At 36.2% G+C, this 12,593-nt stretch overlaps 1 long non-coding RNA gene across 1 annotated transcript in view; it reads left to right on the top strand.

Moving 5' to 3' along the window:
- LOC145736461 (uncharacterized) overlaps positions 1 to 6,682 on the top strand; it is a 144,365-nt gene extending 137,683 nt beyond the window's left edge. Inside the window, exon 2 of the long non-coding RNA XR_014179951.1 lies at positions 6,432 to 6,682. This is a non-coding gene — a long non-coding RNA (uncharacterized LOC145736461). The remainder of the gene's footprint in view (positions 1 to 6,431) is intronic.
- Positions 6,683 to 12,593: the final 5,911 nt, after the last annotated feature.

Below are 12,593 nucleotides of genomic sequence, written 5' to 3'. Positions count from 1 at the left end.
ATAAGACCCACACATCATGATAATGTGACTTTATTTTTAATTTATTTCAGCTGAATTTTATTACGTTAAATAATTAAGGTGAAAAACGCTAGCTGAGCGTAATACCTTATTATGTAAGTGGCACATAGAGTTTGTTTCTTTAACCGACCCATTGTAATGAGTTTTATGAGTACTAAAGTTTCAACTTACATGCAGTTGAACTATTTTTGGTGCATCTGTACGAAGATGTCCAGCTCAGGATTCATAATTGAATGAAATAATTATTGAATTGCCAATGAAAAAATGTTGGTATCTTTTATAAAGGAGTAATTTAAATACTCAAGAATTCAACAGGAAAAACAGTATAATTCAATGTTGGTAGGAGTATTAGCTCTCAAAGTAGTTGTTTTTGATTTTTCCCTTCTCAGTTGAGAAGTTTCTGATACAGAAAGGTCTGTACATGTTGATAAAAATTTGTTTTAGTGCCACACAACAATATTGTTTGCTGTTATCGATGTTAGGGCGGTGTATGAATTTTTCTTAAGGAACAAACCAAAAATACTCGTTGAATGCGAAATTAGTAGCAGGCTGAAATGATTGTGTGTATGCTAAACCTTATACATACGTTTATTAAGTTTTGAAAATTGGGTCTTTGAAGCAAATTGATACTAGACTTGTTTAAACTCGGATATAAAAAGGTCCATATAAAGTAGCTAAATTTGTCAATATTTTCAGGCAACGGAGATTCCTATTCCTGACAGCAACCGGTTATACGTTATCCTGGAAGTTTGCGTATTAGTTGCTTTAATCGTTTACCTTAATTCCGTTTATAGGATCATTACGAGGTACAATAAGTTGTACAAATTTCTAGCAGACTGACTACGACTACTTTTTGAAACAAATATTGAACTGCTGAATAATTCAGAGTTACAAGTTACAAGCCCGATAAAATCATAATGCTCATAACTAATAGTTTTGTGCAACATCTGGTGACATCTGTACTCAACTCTATGAGTTAGAAAGTACAGATGGCGTTCCAAAATCTAGGAACAGCACCATTAATGCCGCATCATTCGGTAAACACCGATCTGATTGGTTGAAAATGGTGAGGCTTTGTTTTTTGTTTATCAATCCCAATCCTCTGACCGGTTTCGCCGTATTACGGCTCATCAGAGAGGCTATAGGGCTTGATAACCAAAGAACAAAACCTTCGTTCCAGTATAGTCAACTGGATGCCAGAAATGATAGTTTTGTGCAACATCTGGTGACATCTGTACTCAACTCTATGAGTTAGAAAGTACAGATGGCGTTCCAAAATCTAGGAACAGCACCATTAATGCCGCATCATTCGGTAAACACCGATCTGATTGGTTGAAAATGGTGAGGCTTTGTTTTTTGTTTATCAATCCCAATCCTCTGACCGGTTTCGCCGTATTACGGCTCATCAGAGAGGCTATAGGGCTTGATAACCAAAGAACAAAACCTTCGTTCCAGTATAGTCAACTGGATGCCAGAAATGATAGTTTTGTGCAACATCTGGTGACATCTGTACTCAACTCTATGAGTTAGAAAGTACAGATGGCGTTCCAAAATCTAGGAACAGCACCATTAATGCCGCATCATTCGGTAAACACCGATCTGATTGGTTGAAAATGGTGAGGCTTTGTTTTTTGTTTATCAATCCCAATCCTCTGACCGGTTTCGCCGTATTACGGCTCATCAGAGAGGCTATAGGGCTTGATAACCAAAGAACAAAACCTTCGTTCCAGTATAGTCAACTGGATGCCAGAAATGATAGTTTTGTGCAACATCTGGTGACATCTGTACTCAACTCTATGAGTTAGAAAGTACAGATGGCGTTCCAAAATCTAGGAACAGCACCATTAATGCCGCATCATTCGGTAAACACCGATCTGATTGGTTGAAAATGGTGAGGCTTTGTTTTTTGTTTATCAATCCCAATCCTCTGACCGGTTTCGCCGTATTACGGCTCATCAGAGAGGCTATAGGGCTTGATAACCAAAGAACAAAACCTTCGTTCCAGTATAGTCAACTGGATGCCAGAAATGATAGTTTTGTGCAACATCTGGTGACATCTGTACTCAACTCTATGAGTTAGAAAGTACAGATGGCGTTCCAAAATCTAGGAACAGCACCATTAATGCCGCATCATTCGGTAAACACCGATCTGATTGGTTGAAAATGGTGAGGCTTTGTTTTTTGTTTATCAATCCCAATCCTCTGACCGGTTATCTGTACTTTCTAACTCATAGAGTTGAGTACAGATGTCACCAGATGTTGCACAAAACTATCATTTCTGGCATCCAGTTGACTATACTGGAACGAAGGTTTTGTTCTTTGGTTATCAAGCCCTATAGCCTCTCTGATGAGCCGTAATACGGCGAAACCGGTCAGAGGATTGGGATTGATAAACAAAAAACAAAGCCTCACCATTTTCAACCAATCAGATCGGTGTTTACCGAATGATGCGGCATTAATGGTGCTGTTCCTAGATTTTGGAACGCCATCTGTACTTTCTAACTCATAGAGTTGAGTACAGATGTCACCAGATGTTGCACAAAACTATCATTTCTGGCATCCAGTTGACTATACTGGAACGAAGGTTTTGTTCTTTGGTTATCAAGCCCTATAGCCTCTCTGATGAGCCGTAATACGGCGAAACCGGTCAGAGGATTGGGATTGATAAACAAAAAACAAAGCCTCACCATTTTCGCTCATAACTAAGTTATAAAAATGATCTACTTTTACTTGCTTAAATGAAATATCCTACAGTAGGATATATTTTGTTTTTTTTTGCACATGAAAAAATGCGATATATAGGTACGTACCTAACCAATTGATTAGATAATTCTTTTCTTATGCCGCAGGCAGATGGTGATCACTTTGTTATTTAAGTCATCGCGGTACGATCGTTAACAAAAACTGCGTATGGATAAATATCATTGTAATTCCATTTTGACATGCAAATTTTTAGCATATGAGAATAATTAAGAAAAATGGCCATTGTTATTGTAAAAGTTAAAAAGTGTACACTTGAGTTTTGTATCGTGATTTTTCATTGTATGAGTAAATGGATTAATTGAAGACTTTACGAAATAAAACTGGGCTAAATACTTATTGAACATTGACAAGTAAAGACTGTATTGCACGGTCAAGATTTCAAGATACTAGTAGGAAATTTTGAAACTTGAACACTTGTCATATTAGGTTATCAGAAAGGTTAATTAGTGCACCATGCTTAAAACCATGGAATTTGCTGGTTAACCAATTCGGAATAATATCTCAATGAGACCATGTAGGTACCTACCAACGAATAAAGATAAATATATGAAAAAATTAATATTGTCGGTGTAATAATCACCTTGAACATATAGTTGTTTATGCATTTTTGCGAGGAACGCAACTAATTCGCGAGCGATGAGAAATGAATGTGTCGCTGCGCGCATAAATAAATGACTAATTTAAATAGTCCGAGTTAGGAAGACGGTTTACATTATGTGCATATTGATTTTCATTAAGTAATTTTTGAATCAACCGAATCATTCCCAATACACGCATCCTTATATACCGAATGCTACGTTTAACCAGTTTCGGGTACCAGTAGTACCCCAAACACAACAAAGGGTTGAAACATCAGAAGTAAATTCTGCTGGCGCATCTTCTGGAGGTGCATTTGGACCACAAACTTTTATGGGACCACCTGAATCCCACGCAAGTCAGGTTGTCCGCAATCCGGCACTGTGCCCAAATCCGGATAACCAGGCGCAAGTGCGAGCAGGGGGGCCCATTAATCCTCAAACTAGAGATGATTTAGAGCAAGCGGTAGCACAGCCGTTTGTTGCTCAGTTGGAGCCTTTTGGAAATATAGGGATAATACAATAACAAGATACTACTTATTACCTATTCTGATTTTTATACTATTTGGAAAATAGTAAGACAGATACATGGTATATTATGAATTATACCACACGAAGTAAAGAGTTACAAAAATACATCAGCTCCTAGACTAAAACAAAAGCGTACATTGCTTATTTCTACTTCGTCCGGCTGATAATCCGAATGATGACAAACTTTAGCCTTGATTCAGCTTTGTAAGGCAAAGTGAAATCAAGACAACAATGCAAATTTGTGGAAATGCAATAATTAGAGTTTTTTTTAATACGCCAGAAAGGATTTAAGTTAATCATTTAATACCTACTTGCATTTACATACTGATGGCATATTTTTATTTTTACAGAAATCAATGAGGGAAAAGCATTTGATTGAGGACATTATATCCAATTTTTGATAGAACAATCTTCTCCAAAAGGATTTGAAGTTGGTTAGAGACGGTTAATGTTTCTGTATTTTTTTAAACAGGCAAATACGTTCTACTTTCCATAAAATGAAAACTAGAGCGTCTTATACTTACGGAGTTCAAACTTTTTAGTTTCAGGACCGGATTCCTGTTTATTTTAACATGTCAGTTAACTTTATAAAGTAATACGTAACACTGCATGCAGAGTATACTTTGAATATAAGTATATTAAGCCTTAATGAACACATATTAACCTTTGTTCCTATTTTTATTTCATGTAAACGCACACATGAGATTCAACAAGCCAGGGTGCGTATTCTTGAAACGAGGGAAGGGAATTATCAAGAGAAAGACCTGTAGAATGTGACAGGAACCCGCCATTGTCAGCTTCTTCTGTCACATTCTATCAACACTTCTCTTGAGAATTCCGTTCCCTGCTTTCAAGAATAGGCCCCAGATCGAAATAATACCACACGTTGATCCTGCTCTGCTGAAGACATTTAATTTCTTCCACGACTGTTGACGTTGGTATACAACATAGTCCACACGCAATACCAACACGTCATTGGACTTTTACCCACGTCACATCTATCAATTTGATGCAAGTAATAAGGAATACGTAAGATTACATTGGCATTCAGTTATGCGCAGTGAACATCTTCGTGGTAAGAGTGAACTATTCTCGGCTTAACAATAATGTGCTCTGTGTTGCGCTATTAAACTATGTTAGATTTAAGAAATTATTTAAATGGAAGCGATGTAAGGCAAATGGAGTAAAGTATTTTTACGCACATTCAATAATTGGTATTTTCAAAGCCTAGATACTTCTTTCTTTATAAATCTACTCCATTATCCTTTTCTGGGTTTATTAGTGATAGTAAGTTATTTGTGTTAACACGTTGGCGACGTCATGACCCACTTGTGGGTCACGCGGCGTTTTCTTACTGGACATATGTGCCCACCGGTGGGGAACGGACTATTGGGTGTTATATTGCTTATAGAAAGCTACGTTTATATAGAACATCTTTGAATTTGGAGCTACGGCTGTACCACGGATTTATCTTTGTATGTGCAGCGTGGTTTCGTAGAATTCGGAATTTTGAGATTAGAACGAACTAAAACAACATATAATGCTAAAAGAATAGTGTTATTCTTTATTTATGAATATAAGTAACTACATTTTTTATTACTACATCAATGAACTCTTTTATTTTAACAACTTAACAAATGAGGAAAAGGAAACAAAATTAAAAAATCGGGAAAAAATTTATGGTGAATTTTTTTGAAGCAAAGAATACATATGGTGTTTTGCCCTTCACAGTCTTCGCAAAACGTTGACACTTTTTTTGCTTTCACTCTTGCTTTTGACAAGACAAAAACAATTTTTTTTTCAACATTTTGCTGATACGGTTTGACCCACCGGTGGGTCACGATGGCTGCAGAATAAATTTTTCCCCAACAGCCGTCATGCTCCACCGGTGGGTCACAGTTAAAACTAGCAATTACTACAAAATAATGTCAGCAGTTTTACATGATGACACATTTACCCGGTTTAAAATATGAAAAGTACAATTTTGACCGAAATGTCACTAACGTCCCACAGAAAGAATGTAAGAAAACTCTTTGTGTCCCACGGGTGGGTCACAATGTCGCCAACGTGTTAATCATAAGCAATACTATGCTTTAATCATAATGTACTTAGTAGTACCGTAACTTATCGATTGTTCTAATGGTTTTTATGTACGTCAATCTGAAATTTTGGTTTAATTGTATAATACTGTTACAAGTTAGATATTTTTTCAAGATGGTTGTTTTTAAGGAGAGTATAGTTTTAAAACCTTTGTTTTAAAACTGGGGACCAGTTTTTCTGGGGCGGAGGCATATGTCACGAATGGAAAATCCATTAATTCAAAAGATGGACTTATTGACTTAAAAACATAAGAATATTCGGGGATTGCGAAATATTAAGCGCACGAGGCAAGGTCGCACCATGATGCACCGAGTGCATTATATCGGTGATGAGTCAACACCACCTGCTTTGCAGGAATATGAAAAATAGGCGACGAACAATAACAAACTACGTCAGCCGATCAATCGGGTATAAAACACGCCGATTTCAGCAGTAGAGGAAGAGTGTGAACCAATCGACAGTAGTGCGACCAGCTGAACCAGGAAGTCGAGATGTCGACTCTCCTCGGTCAAGAAGATCAAGTTAAGTAGTCCATTCTCCAGAACTGTTCCAACACGAAAGTGACTAAGCCAGCCGCCAGAAAATGCTAAGTCCTTAGCTTATCAGTCTATGTAAGTACAATTGTTAAATTGTCAACTTTTAGTGTGTTTATGACTGTATTGTTTGGTTAATAGATTTAAGTGTTTAATAGAAAACTCAGTGTTTGATTCCATCCTTAAAACTGAGATCCCGGCACGACGTTTATCGTCGTGAGTCAGTTTAATTGGTGAACCCAGAAGGGCTCATAAATTAAACGTGACAATAATAGTCCCAAGACATGTTTCAATGGTAAATGCCAAAACATTAACCATACACGGGTTCTGTGACGCTTCTATTACAGCATATGGTGCCTGTTTATGCGTGGTCTCACATGGTCCAGAAAGTGTGCATTCTTCTCAACTTTTATGCGCCAAATCGCGTATCGGTCCATTGAAAACATTAACTTTGCCTCGTCTTGAACTCTCTGGTGCACTCTTGCTGGCAAATTTATATGAAAAGGTCCGGGATTCTTTGAGTGTGCCTGTAACCGAAACATATTTGTGGACAGATTCCACAATTGTTTTGTCTTGGTTGGCCATGGAGCCTAGTGATTTAAAAACATTCGTGTCAAATCGCGTTTCTTCTATTCAGTCTCTAACCAGTAGTTGTCACTGGAAACAAATTGTTGCAATTTTTTGGTGTCCAGTATCTGGTGGTCTGGCCCTGATTGGTTAGTGAAGGATGATTCATCTTGGCCTACTAGCAAATTTGAAATGGCAAATGTGCCAGAAAGACGAGAAAATAAAACTGTAATTTTTACAAGCACTGTTAATGATTTTAACCTATTAAAACGATACTCATCTTTTTTAAAATTATTGCGTGTAACTGCTTATACATTACGATTTATTCATAATGTCCGTAATCCTGATAATCGTTTTAAAGGCTCTCTGTCTGTGAGCGAATTAGAAAGGACTTTGAATGTTTTAATAGGAATTGCTCAAAGCCAAGATTTTTCAAGTGATATAGAATCATTAAATAAATTAAAAACCGTTTCGCATAAAAGCAAAATTTTATCTTTAGACCCATTTAAGGACGAGTCTTTGATACGAGTAGAGGGGAGGCTTAGACACTCAAATTTACCATTTGAACAGAAACACCCGTTACTGTTGTCTGATAAAAATCATCTCACTAAACTTTTAGTTAAATATGAACATGAAAAAATGTTGCACGCTGGAGCACAGACTGTATTATGTAATTTAAGAAGCCGGTTTTGGCCTCTAAATGGAAGAAGTTTGGTGAGAGGTATTATCAGACAGTGTGTTGTCTGTTTCAAAGCAAAACCTAGAGGAGTTTGCCCTAAGATGGGAGATCTACCATCGTCACGAGTGTCATATTCGCCGCCATTTACTAAAACTGGTTTGGACTTTGCTGGTCCTTTGATGTTAAAGGACGGAAAGGCACGAAATCGAACTTCTGTAAAGGCATATGTATGCGTTTTTATATGTTTCACTACAAAGGCGGTTCACCTCGAGCTTGTGGGGGATCTTTCATCTCAAACCTTTTTGGATGCTTTGAAACGGTTTGTAGCACGCAGAGGGTTGCCTAGTGATATCTATTCTGACAACGCCACAAATTTTGTGGGTGCAGCTGCTAGTCTTCGCGAAATATATAGAATTACAAGCGATTTTTCAAAAATAGATATTGTCAAAGACTTTTTAGTTGGCAATGGAATTCAATGGCATTTCATTCCTCAGCGATCTCCACATTTTGGTGGGTTATGGGAGGCTTGCGTAAAATCCTGTAAGTTTCATTTAAAGCGTATTGTTGGGAATGCCCATATAACGTTCGAGCAGTTATATACTGTATTGGTTCAGATTGAAGCCATTCAGAATTCCCGACCTTTAATTCCGTTGTCCTCTGATCCCAATGACTTGGAACCCTTAACCCCAGCCCATTTCCTCATCGGACGTTTGCTTACTGGTTTACCGCAACGTTATTTGGAAGATACACCGACCAACCGACTTCGTCATTATGAAAGGATGCAGCAACTTGCACAGCACTACTGGAGAAGATGGCATAAAGAATATTTGAACACCTTTATGTTACTGGTTATTTGTAAAACCTTTTTAAAAAGATTATTTTATTAAAATAGTTACAAAATTAAAAATACTCATAAAACAAAATAGATGTTAATACAATAAAGTCTATGTCCATTCTGAATAGTGATTCCGGGGCCCGATGGATGGTCGCCGCAAAACTCCTGAGCTGGCAATATGCAGGAGTGGTCAAATATGCATAGTCTGCATAGTCAGGTGAAGACACACACATAACTCCTCCATCCCTAAAGGGAACGCAAGGGTGGAACAACTTGCGTTTCATCAACCATTTCCATATCGGATGTCGGTACGCGTCTCTTGTTATTCATAATCCTTCTTCTCAAGAAACGTAGCAGCAAGAAACAGGTAATGGCCAGAAGAATTGTTATTACTGATGATAAGGACCATTTGGAATAGTTGGTGTGAGATTTCAGTAGTTCGATAGGTTCTTCTTGAGATGCCTGAAGTTGGAGTTCGTGAAGTTTATCCAAAGAAGTTTTTTCTAATTTGATTTTTTCCACTTGTAAAACGGGTATCACTTTTGCATCTTGTACATCCAGTAGACTAACAGGATGGCCATGAAACATTTTCTTCTCATTTTTAAAGACGTATCTAGCTGTGGTTATCGTGCAGTTAGGTGGTATTACAAAGAGGTAAGTTCCCTCCAAAATTAATATTTCATTTTCAATGCAACTAGTTTGGATTTTTTCGCTTTTTGGAAATATTCCTATGTAGTGGGCGGAATCAATTTCTTCTATAATAGTGTTTCCAATGTGAACTGGAACTAGGCGGCACTGGTCCAAGTCTTGTTTGATTGAAAGCAGTGACGTAATACAATCAGGATGTTCATGCATAGGTAGAAGATGGTTGTTCTTGCAGTAATAGTTTGGTTGTAGGTAGATGCATCCTTCTTCATGGTACTCGTACTGGGTTTTACTCAGGGTTAGGTAAGTTGAAGGTGGAAGGAGAGTACATTGATTTTGATTAGGTATTGAAAACAAATGATAATGTTCAAATAAATCTGAATGCACTAATGGAAAATCTAGTGAAAAAACGATTTTCTTTTCTATTGCAAAAACGTTTGTCTCTACCACACTATAATATTTTAAATAGTCTGACACAGAAAATAGCAATTGATCTAAATTATGTGAGTTTTGAAGATCATCGACCAATTTTCTAAGGTCATGAGGCGAAATTATGCTTCTGTGCAGAATCTTTAAAGCGGCAAAGCTGATTGCATTTTCTATTTCAGTTAAGAAATTCAATAACGAATCTAGATTAACTTTAATCTGGTCCAGTACTTCGTGTACTTCTAAATAGGCTACATAATTAAATTCTGTAGTATTTAGATCAGATATAATCTCGTTTATCTTGTTTTCGATTGACTTTTGATTATTTGTTACTGTTGTTACAGTATTGTTGAAATTTTGCATTAAATGATTTGTCAGAGAAATTTGCTTATTAACCTTTTTGATAACATTGTTTTGACTGTTCTCAAGTTCCAAAATGTTCTGATGAATTTCTTTAGCATCATCTTCATCTAAGTTACCTGTTATATATTTTATTAAGGATCCCATGGGATTAATTAAACCTCTTTTAGCTCGAGAAGGGAATAAAGAATTCATTTTTTGATTAACAACACTTATTTCATATCCTAAATATTTATAAGCTTCATATAAAGGAATTCGGTGTGTTAAAGAAGAGCTATTAATCGTTTTCTCTAATTTTTGATAATGATTTATGATTGATTTTACTTGATTATCCAATGGTCTAAGATGAATATAATAAAGAAATGTATGCGAAGCAGTTTTAATTTTCGCGTTACCCAGTTTGAATGGCAGGATACCGGGGTTAGATTTCAAGTTCTGAATTTGAACTCTCTGCGCTCGTGTCGGGTCTCGTTGCATCAAGTACAACAGTGTCATCAATCTGTAACACAGGATTTTGTGTCAGTTTTCTGGGATTTTTAAATATTTGCTTGTGATATGTATTTTGAGCTGTAGTTACAGTTAAATCATTACTTTGCAAAATGTGTTCAGGGGTGTACAAGGGATTTATTTTTGCTTGCCTATCGGTTAGTCTTCGGTATGCAATTGCACCGGGTTGAATTACAGGGGGGTCTTTCCTGTTTTCATTTAACTTACTAATGACCTTTTGTTTATTTTCAGATGTTTTTTGGTATATTTCTTTGTACAGCTTTTGCATTGATGACTTATGTTCATTGACTTGGTTATTGATTAACAATGCATCGTTATTAATATCTATCGGTTCTTTAAGTTGAAGATGACCAAAAATCAAATCAATAGGTTTTTGTTTAGTCACAGAATGTATGGAATTGTTATAACCCAATATTGCAAGATTGAGCTTTTCAACTGAATTTAAGTCTGGATTGGTAAGATTTAAAGTACGCAAATGTTCTAAGAGAGTTGAATGAAATCTCTCTACTATAGCATTACTATTAGGATTCAATGGCATTGTATAGTGCCAATTTATTTTGTAAAGCTTAGAAAAATCCTTGATCAGACTTTGATTAAATTCAGTTCCATTATCGGAAACTATGTTTTCGGGAATTTTGTAATTCGAGACAAATTGAATTAAAGATTGGTATACATGTAAGGCTGATAATGTTGGAAGAATAAAAGCTTGTCCAAATTTAGAAAAACTGTCACAAATAGTTAAAGCAACAACATTTCCAAATTTGAAAGTGTCAACATGAACTGTTTCAAAGGGTTTTTTTCGGTGTGGGTGTAAGTTGTAGTTTAATCAAAGGCGGATGACGTTCATATTTAATTTGTTGGCATATTGCACAATTATTAATAAATTTCCTTGTATCGTCATTCATTTTCGGCCAGTAATATTTTGTTCGAAGTTGGTCTATCGTTTCTTTTATACCCCTATGATTAGTAAGTCCTTCATGTTGTGTTTTATTAAACTTTTTTGTTTTTCTTCCTTAGTGACATCTATAAGTATTTTATTAGATTTTAATAACTTATAGGATGAATATTTAAACGTTCGTGGAATAAAATTACACATTTGCTTAAATAATGTGTCATTTTCGTCATTCTGAAAATAATAGACATATTGACGTTTTGGTTCTCCGTATTGTTTGAGATGTTCGATGATTTGAGCTTCAAATGACTCATCTGTAACGTAAAGATACCATCTTGTCCTATTAACAGGTGTTTTAAATACCTTTTTGATTTCCATTCGCGGATTTGCGTCAACTTTTGTTACAACTATTTGACATAGGAAGTAATTAATCGGTTTTTTCAGTAATATTGACTGACAATATGGGATCTTCAGCACTTGTGTGCACAGTTTCACCGTCATCGTCATCTTCGGAATCAACTTGACCAATAATCGATTGATTATCTGAAGCAATCTCTGTTTCGTCCGATGGTTTTGTGCTAGGTCCAGGTTCAGATTCGTCTAGTGTAGGATTTTTATTATATTTCCGCATGTAACGCAGAATCGGAAGTTCATCCGGGTCACTGTCAGACGATGACTCCGATATCTGTTTGTTACCACTGGTTTCGTTCACATTTAATTCGATCCTAGACAAGGCGTCAGCATTTGTATTTTTCTTGCCTTTTTTATAGATGATATCGTATTCAAATTCCTCGAGTTTAAGTCGCCAACGAACTAAACGCGAATTAGGCTCTTTTAGGTTCATTAACCATTGTAGTGGTTGGTGGTCAGTAATGATCTTAAATTTTCTTCCAAATAAATAAGGGCGAAAATAGCGTGTTCCCCACACTATTGCTAAAAGTTCCTTTTCGATTACCGAATAGTTTTGTTCTGCCGGATTCAAAGTCCTAGATGCATATGCAATAGGTTTATCCTGTCCTATAGGACCTTGTGAAAGAACACAACCTATAGCGAAATTGCTAGCATCAGTTGTCAGATTAAATTCTTTAGAAAAGTCAGGATATTGTAGCAATGGTTCATTAGTTAAAATAACTTTACAATCTTCAAATGTTTTAATATAAAT

This window comes from Ips typographus, linkage group LG12 (genome assembly GCF_016097725.1).
Source record: "Ips typographus isolate SLU linkage group LG12, UJ_Ityp_2.0, whole genome shotgun sequence".
Classification (NCBI taxonomy): domain Eukaryota; kingdom Metazoa; phylum Arthropoda; class Insecta; order Coleoptera; family Curculionidae; genus Ips; species Ips typographus.
The sequence above is the reverse complement of the archived record's forward strand: the minus strand, read 5'-3'. Positions and strand labels throughout refer to the sequence as shown.